The sequence below is a fragment of the Portunus trituberculatus genome, chromosome 32 (genome assembly GCF_017591435.1).
Source record: "Portunus trituberculatus isolate SZX2019 chromosome 32, ASM1759143v1, whole genome shotgun sequence".
Lineage (NCBI taxonomy): Eukaryota > Metazoa > Arthropoda > Malacostraca > Decapoda > Portunidae > Portunus > Portunus trituberculatus.
In genome coordinates this window covers 8,248,182-8,265,681 of record NC_059286.1, presented here as the reverse complement: position 1 = coordinate 8,265,681, position 17,500 = coordinate 8,248,182, and the positions used below count along the sequence as shown (strand labels likewise).

Genomic DNA, 17,500 nt, shown 5'->3' with positions numbered 1-17,500 from the left:
ATCTATGAAGGTCAGAAGATTAATGGCCACAGTCTTCACTATTTCAACCCTCCATGAAAGTATCTGAAGCTGTCTAAAACCACCAAATAGTAAGCAGAATGAATATGGAAACACATCATAAGCACTGAGAGGTTAACGTCATCTGAGGCTGTCTAAATCAACACACAGGGAGAACCAATGCTTATAAGAGGAGAGAGAGAGCGTTTACTGGTAGCCGAGACGCACCAAACAGACCTCGCGACACGATAGTAAGGAGAAAATGATAATAAGAACGCGTCAGCTGTAAAAGGAAGCTAACTCAAGTAATATTTAAGACTTGTATCGGTTCCCCCTTCTCGGCTAAACTGGTCCCTGGAGCCTCGAGTTTTCTCTTTTTTTTCTTTTCTTTTGGTTTGGTTAAGAGTAATTGGTGTTTTGTGCTTAGTAAGAGGAGACGATGAGGAGAAAAAAGGATGATACAGGTTGGAGGACAGCTGTTTTAGAGAGAGAGAGAGAGAGAGAGAGAGAGAGAGAGAGAGAGAGAGAGAGAGAGAGAGAGAGAGAGAGAGAGAGAAGGAAAAGAAGCTAATAGAATAGAGGTAGACATATAAAACAAGAATATTTTAGTGAGAGAGAGAGAGAGAGAGAGAGAGAGAGAGAGAGAGAGAGAGAGAGAGAGAGAGAGAGAGAGAGAGAGAAAGTTAAGAAAATAAAAGAGGAAGATATACAACATAAGAATAATTAGACAAAGACCTTCTAATTGTGCTCGTGTCTAGAAAAGCTCGCCTCTCTCACCAGGACTGTTTTCAAAGGCCACAGAGATGATTGGTCAAGTTGTCATGTGTGTTTTTGTCTCCGTTTAAGGGAAAGCAGTGTTAAGAAGCATTGTTATCCTCTTCAGTACCATGACGCGTTTCCATATCCACTCTGCTTACTATTTGGTGACTTTATATAGCTTCAGAAACTTATGTGGTGGTTTGAAATAGTGAAGACTCTGGCCATTAATCTTCTGACCTCCACAGATTCTTCCTAATGTCAATAAAATGCCTAATTTCACTCAAAACTCATGGTAAAAGTATGTCCCAGTACTGAAAAGGTTTATTTACCTGTAAAATGATAGAGACATAGACTAGGAGAGAGCCAGCACTCAATATGGCCTTTTCTTTAATCTTTTTTTTTTCCCTTGGCTGGTCCTCTCCCTACAATAAAAAGAAAGAGAAGAACATGATAAAAAATGATGATGATACAAAATGATGATGATGATGGTGGAAAGCAGATGATGATGGTGATGATGATGATGATGATGATGATGATGATGATGATGATGATGATGATGATGATGATGATGATGATGATGATGATGATGATGATGATGATGATGATGGTGATGATGATGATGATGATGATGATGATGATGATGATGATGATGATGATGATGATAATGGTGATGATGATGTTGAAGATGATGATGGTGATAATAGTGATGATGATGATAATGATCTTTAAAAACATCAATGACTTCCACTGCCGCCTGTCAAACTACCACTGGAATGATGAAAAAAAACCACTCCTAGAAATAAACAAAAGAAAAGCAAGAAAATGAATGAATTAACTGTAAAGATAAAATGAAAAGAAAATATAAAATGAGCGAGGAAAAATGAAATAAAAAAAGAAGAGAAACGAATAAAGAAAAAAAAAGAAAAGATGAACGAATGAAAGAAGAAAAACTTGAAACCAAAAAAAAAAAAAACGTAAAGAAAATAAATGAATGAACACACAAAAAAAAGAAAGGAAAAAAAATGATGGCAAAAAATAAGAAAGAAAAAGAGAGAAATGTAAATAAATGAATAAATAACAATAGGAAGAAAAGAAAAAGAATTAGGTAAGGTTGTTTAGCGGCACTCTGAAGGCCGCGCCACCTAACGGAACGATGGTGGTGGTGGTGGTGGTGGTGGTGGTGCTAGAACTGCTACTGTGTTCCCCTCCCTCTTCTCCTCCTTGTTCTTGTTCTCCTCCTCCTCCTCCTCCTCCTCCTCCTCCTCCTCCTCCTCCTCCTCTCCTCCTTCTTCTCCTTCCTCTCTCTCTTCATTAATTTTTTCTTCGTGTCTTTATCTCTTGCTCATTCTTCTTCCTCCTCCTTCTCATCCTCATCTTTCTTCTTCCCTTATTTGGCCTTATCATTCTCCTCTTCCTCCTTCTCTTCCTCTTTCTCTACTCCTTATTTTCTTCTATCTATCCTCTATCTCTTCTTATTATTCCTTTTTACCCACTATCTCCTCCTCTCTTCCCATCTCTTAATTCTTTCCTCCATCTTCCTCTACCACCACCACTTCCTCCTCCGTTTTCCTAACCTCTTGTTGCTATTATCTCTTCTTTCTTCATTCCTTCTAACTCTCTTCCACCACTACCACCACCACCACCACCAGTACAACCAGGTGCACTCCGCTTCACTCAAGCAGCATTCCTGACCCGCTTCACGCCAAAGACTTTCCGTCCAGCACAGGAGCGGTGATGCTATTGACATTTAAAGCTCCCACCAGCCACCCGCGAGGCCGCCACCCGTCGCTAAGGTCCGTATTTAGAAACGCTCTACTCTCTCACCACGACTATTTTCCAAGGCCACAGAGATGATTAGCGTGGTTTTCAAGAGTGCTTCTCCAGTTGATAATGTAGAAATCGTGTCCCTCTGTCTCTAGATCCGCAAAAAACACTCTTAAAAATGCTTTATTCAACATCTTAAAAACGATTTGCTCCTCACCAGGACTATTTTCCAAGGCCACAGAGAAGATTAGCGTGGTTTTCAAGAGTGTTTCTCCAGTTAATAATGTAGAAATCTTGTTACTCTGCCTCTAGAACCGTTAAAGCACCTTAAAAATGCTTTTCTTTCTCACCAGGACTATTTTCCAAGGCCACAGATGATTAGCGGGATTTTCAAGAGTGTTTCTCCAGTTTATAATGTAGAAAGCGTGTCACTCTGCCTCTAGAACCGTAAAAACACCTTAAAAACTCGTGTAAATTTAAATAAAGGCTTTTCAAATAGCGAAGGTGAAGCACAGAAGTGTTTGGGAATAGGAGCTTAAGTCAGGAGAAAATACTCATGAGAATCTGGTTTTATAGTAAGTGATATAAGTTTCTATATAACCATCCGTCAGTTCAGCTCTCTCTCTCTCTCTCTCTCTCTCTCTCTCTCTCTCATTCATTTTTACGTAGTCTGAATTATAAATGAGAAAGAAATGATATCGACAAGTACAAATAACACTATGGCACAGTACATGTGTATTATTAAGTAAATGATAAATAGATAAATAAATAAATAAATAAATAAACAATTTCACGATTTTCCGCTATTCGATTTTCTACGATACGATTTTCCGCGATTCTATTTCCCACGATAATATTTTCTGCGATTCGGTTTTCCACGATTCTATTTTCCACGATAATATTTTCCGAGCGATACGATTCTCCACGATAATATTTCCCACGATACGATTTTTCACGATAATATTTTCCGAGCGATACGATTTTCCACGATAATATTTCCCACGATGCGATTTTCCACGATAATATTTTCCGAGCGATACGATTTTCCACGATAATATTTCCCACGATGCGATTTTCCACGATAATATTTTCCGAGCGATACGATTTTCCACGATAATATTTTCCACGATACGATTTTCCACGATAATATTTTCCACGAAGCATTTTCCCACGAAGCGATTCCTTGATAACGAAGCGGTCGATGTTGATGACGAAACTCTTTAAATTGTGCTTTCCTTGGTTGGTACTGGGCCGAACCCTTCCTCCCCAAGGGTCCATCCCAGTCCCAAGGGTGTGAGAGCAGTGACGAGGCAACCTTGCCGCGCCTCACACGGATCGCCATGAGCAATGACCCGCCACACACCACGCCCCAGCCACTGTCATGAAGTGAGCCCTCTCAACGGTAGAGGAACCCCCTCGTCCTGCCAATGTCTGTTGCATAACGCACAGCGTGCCACGCACCACACCCCCAGACACTGACATGAAGGGAGCCCTCTCACCCCTGAAGGACTCCCCCCGTACTGCCAATGTCTGGTGTATGGCGCCCAGCGTGCCACACACCACACCCCAGACACTGACATGAAGGGAGTCCTCTCACCCCTGAAGGACCCCCCTCGTACTGCCAATGTCTGGTGTATGGCGCCCAGCGTGCCACACACCACACCCCAGCCACTGACATGAAGGGAGCCCTCTCACCCCTGAAGGACTCCCCTCGTACTGCCAGTGTCTAGTGCATGGTGCATAGCGTGCCACACACTACGCCCCAGCCACTAGCATAAAGTGAGTCCTCTCACCTCTAAAGGACTCCCCTCGTACTGCCAGTGTCTAGTGCATGGTGCACAGCGTGCCCTCGTTCATGGCGATTTATTCAGCTCAGCGCTACCACAATCAAGAGACACCCTCCACCAGACTCTATGGAAGGAGCCCTTATTTCCCTATAAGGACTTCCCCCTCTGGTCAACATCTGGTGAATGGTAGACATTGATCCCTTGCTTATGGCAACTCCTTGCCTAGTATGAGGCACTGCAAGTGGATGATTATCACTGAAGCTTGAGGCCGCAAAGGAAACGAAGGACCTGCTGCCAGTTCCCTGCCTTGGGCCCCAGGTGGGACCCGACAGCCACCTTCTCCCCCAGTGCGGCGCCCAAGGCCGTCACGGCCCTACACAAATTTTGGCCGAAACTTTTTTCAATTTTCATTTAGATTTTGATCCGAATAGAAAATCATCGATTACAAGTGAAAAACGAGGGTGTTTGAAAAATGTAGAAAATTAAGGTGATGAGTGAAACAAGACAAGGCAGCTTTGCATCGCTTGGTATAATATAAGGAGTGTGTACCTTGCACGTCTGTTGGCCGTGTATATCATGATGCACATGTTCCAAGATGCATGGAGAGAGCCAGTGATGCACTGGCGGCTGCCTACTTCACGGCGGACTTTTAACCATTTTTTGACCACAGCATTCTGTAAATATAGGAAAAAAAAGAAGGAATGAAAAGGGAGAGATAAAGTGTTTTTATGCAAGAGGGAAAACCAGCCAAAGGCAACAAAATATAAGAAAAAGTCTCATTTGGAATGCCAGTCCCCTTAAAGAATAAAACTGAATTAGCCAAAAGTCTGCGACAAACGTCTTGAAACCTCTCGCTTAAAAGAAGTCAAGTCGTAGAAAGATGGAAATACAGAAGCAGGCAGGGAGTTCCAGAGTTTACCAGAAAAAGATATGAATGATTGAGAGTACTGGTTAACTCTTGCATTAGGGAGTTGGACAGAACAGGGGTGAGAGGAAGAAGAAAGCCTTGTGTAGTGAGGCCACAGGAGGAAGAGAGACATGCAGTTAGCAAGATCAGTAGAGCAGTTAGTATAAAAATAGCGATAAAAGATAGTAAGAGATGCAACATTTCAGCTCGTACGTAAAAAAAAGACAAGTTACAGGGAGCTTTGTAAGTAACCTGGCGGAAGTCCGGTCCATCAAGGTTGTCACGCTGATTCAGATGACGACCGAGAGACATTTAAGTTCGTATTCTCAAACACTTCTGTGCTTCACCTCCACTTTTTCAAACGGCTTTATTTAGACTTGCACGAGTTTTTTTTTATGGTGTTTTTATGGTTCTAGAGACAGAGTGACAAGATTTCTACATTATCAACTGAAGAAACACTCTTGAAAACCTGGCTAATCATCTCTGCGACCCTACAAAATAGTCAAGATGAGAGAGCAAAGCGTTGTTAAGTTGTTTTTACGGTTCTAGAGGCAGATTGACAAGATTTCTACATTATTAACTGTAAAAACACTATTGAAAACCCCGCTAATCACCCCTGTGGCCTTCGAAAACAGTCGTGGTGAGAGAATAAAGGATTTTTTAAAGTGTTTTTACGGTTCTAGAGACAGAATGACAAAATATCTACGTCATTAACTGTAAAAACCCCGCTTATCACCCATGTGGCCTTGGAAAACAGTCCTGGTGAGAAGCAAAGCGTTTCAAAATACGACACAAGGACTTGGGGACATGGTAACACTTCCTCGTGCCTTGTGTGTCATCAAGCGCGTGGCGGTAACTCTGTAGGCGAGGGCATGAGATCACAGGGACACTGAAGAGGAACACTGACCAATCTACATCATTGTTACCGTATCCCTGTGTCGTGTCTTCACCTTCCTGAATCACTGCCACAGACTCGGTGATACATTGAGGTGGAGGGTGTGGGGAGGGCATGGGGAGGTGTGGCTTTCCTATGGTGCTGTGGTGCTGTGGTGGCCTTGATGCTGTGGAAGGAAAGGAAACAATGGTAAGGTTTTTGTATATTGAGGAAGGTCGGAGGGGGACATTTTTTTTTTTATACAATCGTATATGTTTGTTGTCCAAGTATTTGAATATAGGAGAAGACGATAATGATAATGATAATAGGAGTAATAGTGATGATGATGATGATGATAACAACAACAATAATAATAATGATAATAGTAATAATAATAATAGTAATGATAATAATGATAATAGTAATAGTAATAATAACAATAGTACTAATAATAATGACGAAAATGATAAAGAGAAAAGAATAAGAATAAGAATAAGAAAAGGGAGAAGAATAAGAAGGAATATAATAATGATAGAAATAATAATAATAACGACAACAACTACTATCACTACTACTACTACTACTACTACTACTACTACTACTACTACTACTACTACTACTACTACTACTACTACTACTACTACTACTACTACTACTACTACTACTACTATTACTACTACTACTACTACTACTACTGCTGCTGCTGCTACCATTACTAATACTACCACTAACACACACACACACACACACACGCACACACTTAAAACGGAAGAAAAAGCAAACATACTGACAAACAGACAGACATAAAGACAGACAGCCAAGGTACCAGAAAAACCAACAGATCTAAATAGCTTCACCTGCACAATTAACTCTTAACGTCTCCCATACTGTGTTCCCGCTCCATTCAGCCTCATTAACACTACTTAGCCACATTCCACCTCTCGGCGCGTGACACTTAAGGTAATCAAGCGCTGTGAGGCAGATAAAGGCGCGCTACCCCTGTGCGTCGCTGTCAGGGGCCGGTAGATGTTGCAACCTTCTCTTATCTACTTGTAACGGGTTCTGCTGGAGGCAGTACGTGTTCTGAAGGGTGTTTGATTAAGTTTGGGTGGTGGTGTGAAGTTGTTAGGGTTTTTCAAGGGTGTTTTCGTGGTTCCAGTAATAGTTTAAGAGGCAGTATGTGTTTTGAAGGGTGTTTGAATAAGTTTGGGTGGTGTTGTAGATGTTGTTAGGGTTTTGAAGGGTGTTTTCGTGGTTGTAGTGATAGTTTGACAGGTTCTAGTTGAAATTATTTGGGTTTTGAAGGGTTTTTTCGTGGTTCCAGTGATAGTTTAAGAGGTAGTACGTATTCTGAAAGGTGTTGAATAGAATTGGGTGGTGTTGGGGAAGTTATTTGGGTTTTGAAGGGTGTTTTTGTGGTTCCAGTGATAGTTTAAAATTTTTCTAGTGTTGTAATGGGAGTTATTAAGGTTTTCAAGGATGTTTTCGTAGTTCCAGTGATAGTTTAACATTTTCTAGTAGAAGTTGGATGATGATGATGATGATGATGATGATGATGAGAAGAGGAGGAGGAGGAGGAGGAGGAAGAACAATGATAACAAGAAAAAAAAAACAAGAGAAGACAGTTCAAGGTCCCACCACCACTACCACAACCACTACCATCACCACCATCACCACCATCCCCTGCCCGCGTCCCTTCCATGCTCCCGGACACGCCAGGGGCAAGGCAGGGATGCTAACCACAGTCTCCGCACGTCACCCAGCGCCGGGGGTCAAGGGGCGGGGATGGGCGTGGGCGGGGAGATTAAGGGAGCACGCAAACTCCGGTAGAAGAAGCCGATAGGACATACCAGTGTTCTGAAACGCTTTGCCTTCTCACCATCACTGCTTTCCACAGGCTCCAGTTGAAGATATTCGTGTTTTTTAACCCCCTCTAGTACTGGGACGCGTTTTTTACCACGAGTATTAGGTGTGATTAGACGATTTCATTGACATTAAGAAGAGTCAATGGAAGTGAGAAGATTAATGGTCACAGTCTTCACTATTTTAATTCCCCACATAAGTTTCTGAAGCTGTACAAAGTCATCAAATAGTAAGCAGAATGAACGTGTGATGGTAATGAAGGAGTTAAGAGTAAGTTTATGGTTCTGGTGATAGATTGGCAAGATTTCTAGTTTATTAAAAGGACAAACTGTCTTGAAAACCCGGTTAGTTGTCCCTGTGGCCTTGGAAAATTGTCGTAGTGAGAGGGGAGGGCATCGTCCTTATTCATAAACATCTTCCCCTCTCACTATGACTCTCACTATGACAATTTTGCAAAGCCACAGAGAGGAGTGTGTGGGGGAAGTGGAGACTGCTGGAAATAGATGTAAACTGCAGGAGAATGAGAACTTAGAGAAGCCTTGTAGATGCAGTGAAGGAAAACGTGCTAGTAATGTGAGGAACTGAGGAAGGAAGTGTACTGGTAAAAAATAAAGAAGTAAAATGAGAAAAAAAATCACCTTAACTCCTTCAGTACCATAACGCGTTTCTATATTCATTCTTTTTACTATTTAGTGATTTTACACAGCTTCAAAAATTTATGTAGGGGGTTAAAAGAGTGAAGACTGTAGCCATTAACCATTAACCTTCTGACCTCCATGGACCCTTCCTAATGTCAATAAAATGGTCTGATGGTACACAAAACTCAAGATAGAAATGTGTCCCAGTACTGAAGGGGTTAATCATCAATATATAACAGAAGACACAGGGCGGCGGTGAAGGTTATTGCCCAGTGGAGACCCTGACGGAAACGGCCTACGTAAGAGTAAAGCAGTGTAACGTTTCACGGTTTCACGCTCATAAACTAAAAGGTCAGAGCGACATCTAGTAGCCACAAGACATTGCACAACAGAGGAGAGAGAGAGAGAGAGAGAGAAAGAGAGAGAGAGAGAGAGAGAGAGAGAGAGAGAGAGAGAGAGAGGAAAAGAGAGATAGAGAACGAACAAAACATACGAACATGAGGGGAAGGGGGGGGGGGGAAATTCAGACAATTCAAGGCCCAACGAGCTCTGTGTGGCCATGGCGAGCCTCACAGGAAATGACAACACTTATCCTTTCCAGCGAGACAAAAAAGTGAGGGGAATAATTTCGTATCCCAGAGAAGCAAGAGGCAGGTGTGAGCTGAGACTCGAGGCTCAGGAGAGAAACAGAGCTTAAGAAATGTTCACTAGAGTCTTTTGCGTGTTATAAAGAGTGGTTTGGTACATCTTGGGTGACAAGAGAGAGAGAGAGAGAGAGAGAGAGAGAGAGAGAGAGAGAGAGAGAGAGAGAGAGAGAGAGAGAGAGAGAGAGAGAGTTGCTGACATGAAAATTCCCTTGAAAACCTCAGTAATATTCACTATAAACACTTTTCAAAACCCTTCAAATTCCCAATGACTAGAGACTGTTAAACTTTTTCTATAATCATGAAAATCCCATTAACTTCCACTATAACCTGTCACAGTGTCACTAGAATCCGAAGACACCCTTGAAAACCCCAATAAATTCTACTACAACATGTCAAGCTGTCAAACTACCACTTTAACCATGCAACCAATCTTGAATACTCCAATAACTTCCACTACAACCTGTCAAACCATGAAAACAATCTTAAAAACCCCAATAACTTTCACTGCAGCCTGTCAAACTGTCAAACTAACACTGGAACCGTGAAAACATCCTTGAAAACCCCAGTAACTTCCACTACAACCTGTCAAACTATCACTGTAACCATGAAAACATCCTTAAAACCCAATAACTTCCACTACAACCTGTTAAACTATCACTGGAACCGTAAAAACATCCTTAAAAACCCAATAACTTCCACTACACCCTGTCAAAAAGTAGAGATAAGAACGTTGAAGGTTTCGAGAACCTGGACGAGGGAGAGGATAAGGAACACATAACTGGTGGTTCGTTCAATTACCGGCCACTTCCTGCTCCCTCCATACAAGACATCCTGGAAGCCACTCAAGGGAAACCAACACTCGGTCCTGGACACAAAGGGTTCTGAGTTTGTCTACACTAGGGAGAGAAAATATAAAAGATCTGGGGACTCAACTTAACCCAACTTAGCCCAACCTAAATTAACCCAACCTAACCAAACCTAACCTAACCTAACCAAACCTAACCCATCCCAACCCAGCCCAACCTAACCAAACCTAACCTAACCTAACCAAACCTAACCCTTCCCAACCCAGCCCAACCTAACCTAACCTAGCTCACACAATGAAACAAAGACATCGTGGAAGGAAAGAAAACTGAAAACGCCTTGCAAACGAAGAGAAACACACAAGTTGCCAGCGCCACGAAAAACTCATTAAAAGGTGAAATATTGTGACTCGCAGCTCGCTCTCTTGTCACGCCTCGTCTTGTGCAATGCCCCGGAACGCTTGTCTTCATCAGCGAGCCAAGAGTCAGCAATGTGTCACGCTTTTCACTCGCTCACAACAACTTTCAAAGGTCACAAAGGTTACTGGGTGGCTCACATATTGCAGCCCTTCTCGTTTTCTTTTCTTTTTAATCTCTGCTTCTCTCTGTTTCTGTTTTTGTCTCTATCTGTCTGTATGTCCGTCTGTTTGTCTGTCTGTCTATCTCTTTTCTCTCTCTCTCTCCACATTTCGTTCAGTGTGACAAACAAACCAATAAATAGACCACTGAACCAATAAATAGACAACTAAAGGGCTAAGAATAAAACACAGCCACTGGAACCTTTCATAAATCTGTCCTTACCCTTTTGCCTCCCTCCCAATACTGAACCAATAGATAGAACACTGCGCCAATAAATAGACTATACTGAAGGCTTAAAGAACAAATCAGTCACTGAAACGTTTAATAAATCCGTCCTTTAGTCTAGTCTTGGCCAGTGTTTTCCCAGGACTGCCTTACCCTTTTGCCTCCCTCCCTCCTTCCGTCCCTCCCCGTCCCGCCAGCCCCCGCCCCGTCTCCACCCGCCGTCCCAGCCCCTCCCCGCCCTTGACTCCTGACCACCACAGCCCCGCCCACTCATTACAGCGCCCACATCAGCCCATTTCTTGACGTATTGAGGCGGCAGGTGCATCCGGTTATTACGCCTTCCTGTGCTGTGTCTGTCTGTCTGTCTGCCTCTCTGTCTGTCTGTCTGTCTGTCTCTCTGTCTGTCTGTCTGTTTGTCTGTATGTCTGCCTGTCTGTTTGTCTGTCTTTCTGTCTGTCTGTCTGTCTGTATGTCTCTCTCTCTCTCTCTCTCTCTCTCTCTCTCTCTGTCCTTTCTTTCTTTCTTTAATTTGCCCGTCTGCCTGTTTGTTTGGCTGTCTGCCTGCCTGCCTGCCTGTCTGTCTGTTCGTCTGTCTGTCTGTTTGTCTGTCTGTCTGTCTGTCTGTCTGTCTGTCTGCCTGTCCGTCTCTGTTTGTCTCTGTCTCTGTCTGTCTGTCTGTCTGTCTGTCTGTCTGTCTGTCTCTCTCTCTCTCTCTCTCTCTCTCTCTCTCTCTCTCTCTCTCTCTCTCTCTCTCTCTCTCTAACTTCTCTGTTCTCCCAATCTCTGTCTACTTCTGTCTAATCTCTCCTTTTCCTCTTCTTCCTCCCTTTTCCTTCTTCCTCTTCTTTCTCCTGCTCTACACGTCACCTCCTCCTGTGTACCCATCACCCACTCCTCCTCCTCCTCCTCCTCCTCCTCCTCCTTCTCCTCCTCCTCCTCTTCTTCCTCCAACCCCCTAACCAGCCAAGCTCCTCCCCCTGACCACCTCTCTCTCTGCCTTCCTGTCCCTCCCTGCCTCTCCCTGCCCATCCCTGCCGCTTCTATCCATTCCGCACACCCTCCCACCCCTCGCCACGCCCTCAGGAGCTTTCCGCGCCCTTCAAAACACCTGTCTCGCCTTCAGGAACTCCGTCAGCGCCTCAAGGGTTAAACAGAATGACAAAGGGACAACAGCAACTGACCTGTAGACCCATGCATGAAGAGGAGGAGGAGGAGGAGGAGGAGGAGGAGGAGGAGGAGGAGGAGTGTGTCAGTAAATCATCTTGTAGGGGAGAAGAGTTTGATTGAGAGGAGGGAGGGAGGAAGGGAGGGAAGGAGGGAGGGAGGGAGGAGGAGAGGAAGGGAGAGAGGAGGGAAGGAAGGAGAGAGGGAGAGAAGGAAAAGAGAAAAGGAAGTTAGGGAAAGATTAATTGATAGATTTTGAGATAACCAAGAATGGAGAGAGAGAGAGAGAGAGAGAGAGAGAGAGAGAGAGAGAGAGAGAGAGAGAGAGAGAGGAGAGGAGAACAAGAATGGAGGAAGAGAAGAGAAGAGAGAGAGAGAAAAGAGAGAAAGAGAGAGAGAAGCAGGAACTGAGGGAGAGAAGCCAAGACAAACAAGGCGATTGACAGAGAGAGAGAGAGAGAGAGAGAGAGAGAGAGAGAGAGAGAGAGAGAGAGAGAGAGAGAGAGAGAGGAAGCTACATATTAAGTTTTCGTCAGAACACAGACACCCTTGATAACAGAGGGAGGGTGACAGTGACAGGGCAACAGATTGACAGGGTGACAGGGCGGCAGGGTGACAGGGAGTGAGACGGGACAGGCTGGCATGGGAGCTAGTGAAAGGATCCACGAATTGAGGTGGAATGCGGCTGTCTGGGGCTGTGGCGGGATTGGATACAAGGAAGAGGACGGAGTAGATCTGCCATTTGTCTGAGAAGTGTTTAAATCAACGTTTCAAGCTCGTATTCTCAAACAAATGTGCGTTTCACCTCCACTATTTCAAGGTTTATTTAAATTGACACGAGTTTTTTTTTAATTTTTTTACGATTCTACAGGCAGAGTGACAAGATTTCTGCATTATTAACTGGAGAAACACTCTTGAAAACCCCGCTGATCCTTGGAAAACAGGCGTAGTGAGAAAATAAACTGTCTTTTAATTATTCATGAAATCTTGGAAAAATAGTCGTGTGTGTGTGTGTGTGTGTGTGTGTGTGTGTGTGAAAAAGAGAGAGAGAGAGAGAGAGAGAGAGAGAGAGAGAGAGAGAGAGAGAGAGAGAGAGAGAGAGAGAGAGAGAGAGAGAGAGAGAGAGAGAGAGAGAGAGAGAGAGAAGACCGATCCACAAAATACAAACACAAGAGAACAAAAACAAAAAGAACAACAAAAGGAAACTCAGAACCAATAGAGGAACAACAACAACAACAACAACAACAACAACAACAACAATACTGATAAGGTCAACAAAGAAAACGAAGAAAAAAAGATCCACTAAGGCACTAGTCCTCCCATAAGGTCAAAAAACATGAAAATTAATGATAAGTGCATTGAAGCCTCCATCCTTGAGAAGCCCAAGTCACAGGGAGGAGGAAGCAGGGAAGCAGGGAAGCAGGGAAGCAGAGAAGCAGGGAAGCAGAGAAGCAGGGAAGGAGGGAAGCAAGGAAGCAGGGAAGCAGAGAAGCAGGGAAGCAGAGAAGCAGGGAAGGAGGGAAGCAGGGAAGCAGGGAAGCAGGGAAACAGGAAGCTGGGAAGTAGAGAAGCAGGGAAGCAGGGAAGCAGGGAAGCAGGGAAACAGGAAGCTGGGAAGTAGAGAATCAGGGAAGCAGAGAAGCAGGGAAGGAGGGAAGCAGGGAAGCAGGGAAGCAGGGAAGCAGGGAAGTAGAGAAGCAGGGAAGCATGGAGGCAGGGAAGCAGAGAAACAGGGAAGCAGGGAAGCAGGGAAGGAGGGAAGCAGGGAAGCAGGGAAAGAGGGAAGCAGGGAAGCAGGGAAGCAGGGAAGCAGGGAAGCAGGAAGCTGGGAAGTAGAGAAGCAGGGAAGCAGGAAGCAGGGAAGCAGGCAAGAGAGAAGCAGGGAAAGAGGGAAGCAGGGAAGCAGAGAAGCAGGGAAGCAGGGAAGCAGAGAAGCAGGAGCAGGGAGAGAGAGAGAGAGAGAGAGAGAGAGAGAGAGAGAGAGAGAGAGAGAGAACGAGATTGAGAGAGAGAGAGAGAGAGAGAGAGAGAGAGAGAGAGAGAGAGAGAGAGAGAGAGAGAGAGAGAGAGAGAGAGAGAGAGAGAGAGAGAGAGAGAGAGAGAGAGAGAGAGAGAGAGAGAGAGAGAGAGAGAGAGAGAGAGAGAGGAACAGAATACGAATGCCAGAAATAGATACTGATTGGGAACGCTGGTGAACTCGTGCAGAGAGAGAGAGAGAGAGAGAGAGAGAGAGAGAGAGAGAGAGAGAGAGAGAGAGAGAGAGAGAGAGAGAGAGAGAGAGAGAGAGAGAGAGAGAGAGAGAGAGAGAGAGAGAGAGAGAGAGAGGAACAGAATACGAATGAGAGAGAGAGAGAGAGAAAGTAGTAAGTCTTATGCAACGAGGCCGTGGGAGGAAGGGAGACACTCAGAGCTATAAACATATTAAACACAAATCACTCTCAATGAATAAAAAAATCGTTAGTGTTGAGTCTTGCGTTGGGTGATTCTTTAAAAGCGAGTGGCGGTGTCCTGGGAGGTATGGTACAGTGCTTTCATATCCCAAAGAACATACAACCATATTAAAAAAAACGCCTTTCCCTTTCACCACGACAATTTTCCAAGGCCACAGAGACAACTAGCCTGGTTTTCAAGACAGTTTCACAGTTTCACCCTTTAATAAACTAGAAATATTGCCAATTCACCACCAGAACCATAAAACATCCTTGAAAACGCTTCATTCTCTCACTACGACAATTTTTCAAGGCCAGAGAAACAGCTAGCCGGATTTTCAAGACAGTTTCACCCTTTAATAAACAGGAAATTTTGCCAATACATTACTAGAACCATAAAAATACCCTTAAAAACACGATTTTTTCAACTGGAACCCTTAGAAAGCAATGATGGTGAGAGAGCGAAGCGTTTCAGAATACTGGCCATAGACAGCATCCCCATATAAACAGCAGCGCCATAGACAGCACCCCTAGAAACAGCACCCCTAGAGACAGCACCACCATAGACAGCAACCCCATAGACACAGCACCTTCCCAGCACCGCAGCATTGAACGAGAGAGGCTGAGAGGCGAGATGGGTGAAGAGAAGCTGTGATGGAATTGAGTAGGGACTTGGCAGGGTGGGCAAGGCTAGACTGGACTGCAGTGGACTGGGCTGGGTTGGGCTAGACTGGAGGGGGCTAGACTGTACTGGGCTGGGCTGGAAGGGGCTGGACAAGACAACAAGAATCTGGTCGGGTAATAAAGAGGAGAAGAAGAAGAAGGAGAAGAAGAAGAAGAAGAAGAAGAAGAAGAAGAAAAAAGAAGAAGATTTAATGATAATGGTGGTATGCTACTGTTGAAAGAGAGAGAGAGAGAGAGAGAGAGAGAGAGAGAGAGAGAGAGAGAGAGAGAGAGAGAGAGAGAGAGAGAGAGAGAGAGAGAAATATGAACAAAACCAAACAATACATTAATTCAAAGCACGTCGATTGAAAAAAAAAAGAAGAAAACTCAATGCGTGCGTTATGTATATAAGAAGAGGAGGAGGAGGAGGAGGAGGAGGAGAAGGAGGAGGAGGAGGAGGAGGAGGAGGAGGAGAAGAAGAAGGAAGAGGTGATTAGCCGGGGAGAAGATAAAATTCCTTGCCCAGAATCTTAAGTGAAGTTGACCGCCACAACTTGACGAATGAAGGAAATGAAATGGACAGGATTGTGGGAAGCCTGACCTTTCCTAACGACCTGGAGGAGGAGGAGGAGGAGGAGGAGGAGGAGGAGGAGGAAGAGGAAGATAATGCTCGACTTCATTACTTTACAATAATTAAGGAGGAGGAGGAGGAGTCGGGAGAGGAAGAAGAACAAGAACAAGAAGAAAGAGGAGGAGGAGGAGGAGGAAGAGGAGGAGTATGAAGAAGATGTTCGACTTCATGACTTTACAATAATCAAAAGTATTAGAAAAAGAAGAGAAGGAGGAGGAGGAGAATGATAATAATAATAATAACAATAATAATGATAATAATAATAATAATAATAATAATAATAATAATAATAATAATAATATGAGTAATAATAATAATAATAATAATAAGAAAAGAACAAGAACAAGAAGAGGAACAAAAATAAAGACGAGGAGGAGGAGGGAGAGGAGGAAAGGAGGAAACAAAAAAGACAAAGAAAAAAAGAAAAAAGGAAAAAGACAATGATAACGATAAGAAGGAAAAAGAAGAAGTCACTAAAACGAACACAAGGGAATACAAAGAAAAGATAAACGGTTCAGGAAAAGGAAGATTAGGAAACGGAGAAGGAAAAGGAAAGGGAAAGAATGATAAGAGGCAGAACACAAGAGGGAAAAAAAATGAAGTAAGGTCGACGCCACACAGACGACCAGGAAAATTAAAGGCATTAGATTGTACAGAAGCAGGACAACACCACTACACGATTCTCTTAACTTACACGACTCGATCTTCTTTTCTTCTTAACTTACACGACTCGATCCTCTTATCTTCTTAACTTATGCTACACGATACTCTTGTCTTCTTAACTTACACGACTCGATCTTCTTGTTTTCTTAAATTACACGACTTGATCCTCTTGTCTTCATAACTTACACTACACGATCCTCTTATTCTCTTATATACTATTCGATCCTCTTTTCCTCTTAACTTACACTACACGATTCTGTTATCTTCTTAACTTACATGCCACGATTCTCTTATCCCCTTCCTCTCTTATCCTGTGGGTATGTGTGGCGCCTCTGTTGATAATTGGAGGGTTGACTCATTACTAACAGGAGAAACACTCTTCACATCTTGGCCAATCATCTCTGTGGACTTTGGAAACAGCTGTAGTGGTGAGAGAACAAAGACTTCAGTATAGATATCTTTATCACTTAGTCTAGACATGTTTTTTTTTTTTTTGTTTCTAGTGATAATTCAACAATATCATCCATTATCAACAACAGGAACATACTTGAGATCCCTGCCAATCATCTCTGTGGCCTTTGGAAACATGACCATATTGATATAAACATGTTTTTTTGTGTATTTTTCCTTTTATTTCACGCTTCTAGTGATACAACAACATTGCCCATTATTAACAAGACTTTTGAGATCCCTGCCAATCATCTCTGTGGCCTTTGGAAACAATCGTAGTGGTGAGAGAACAAAGTGATTCAGAATATATATCTACATTCATTAATCTACACGTGTTTTATTTATCTATTTTAGTTTTTTTACGTTTCTAGTGATAAATGAACAACATCACCCATTATTAACAGGAGAAAGAGTCTTGGGAAGCCGGCTAATCACCTCTGTGGCCTTTGAAAACAGTCGTGGTAGTAACTTAGGCTTATATTCTCAAACTTTTCTGTGCTTCACCTCCACTATTATCAAAAGGCTTTATCTAAGATTATACTAGTTTGCTTTAAGGGTGTTTCTATGGTTCTAGAGGCAGAGTGATAAGATTTCTACATAATTAATTAGAGAAACACTCTTGAAAACCCAGCTAATCATCTCTGAGGCTTTGGAAAC

General features: G+C 43.3%; 2 protein-coding genes across 2 annotated transcripts in view; one reads left to right on the top strand and one right to left on the bottom strand.

Annotated features, from left to right (window-relative positions):
* LOC123512070 overlaps window positions 1-17,500 on the bottom strand; it is a 135,500-nt gene that overhangs the window by 48,677 nt on the left and 69,323 nt on the right. The window contains 3 exon segments of the mRNA XM_045268251.1: window positions 4,857-4,981; window positions 6,141-6,275; window positions 16,670-16,801. The gene's annotated coding sequence lies outside the window, so the exon portion shown is untranslated.
* Window positions 1-17,500, top strand: part of LOC123512069 (acetylgalactosaminyl-O-glycosyl-glycoprotein beta-1,3-N-acetylglucosaminyltransferase-like) — a 50,521-nt gene that overhangs the window by 21,252 nt on the left and 11,769 nt on the right. The window lies entirely within an intron of this gene.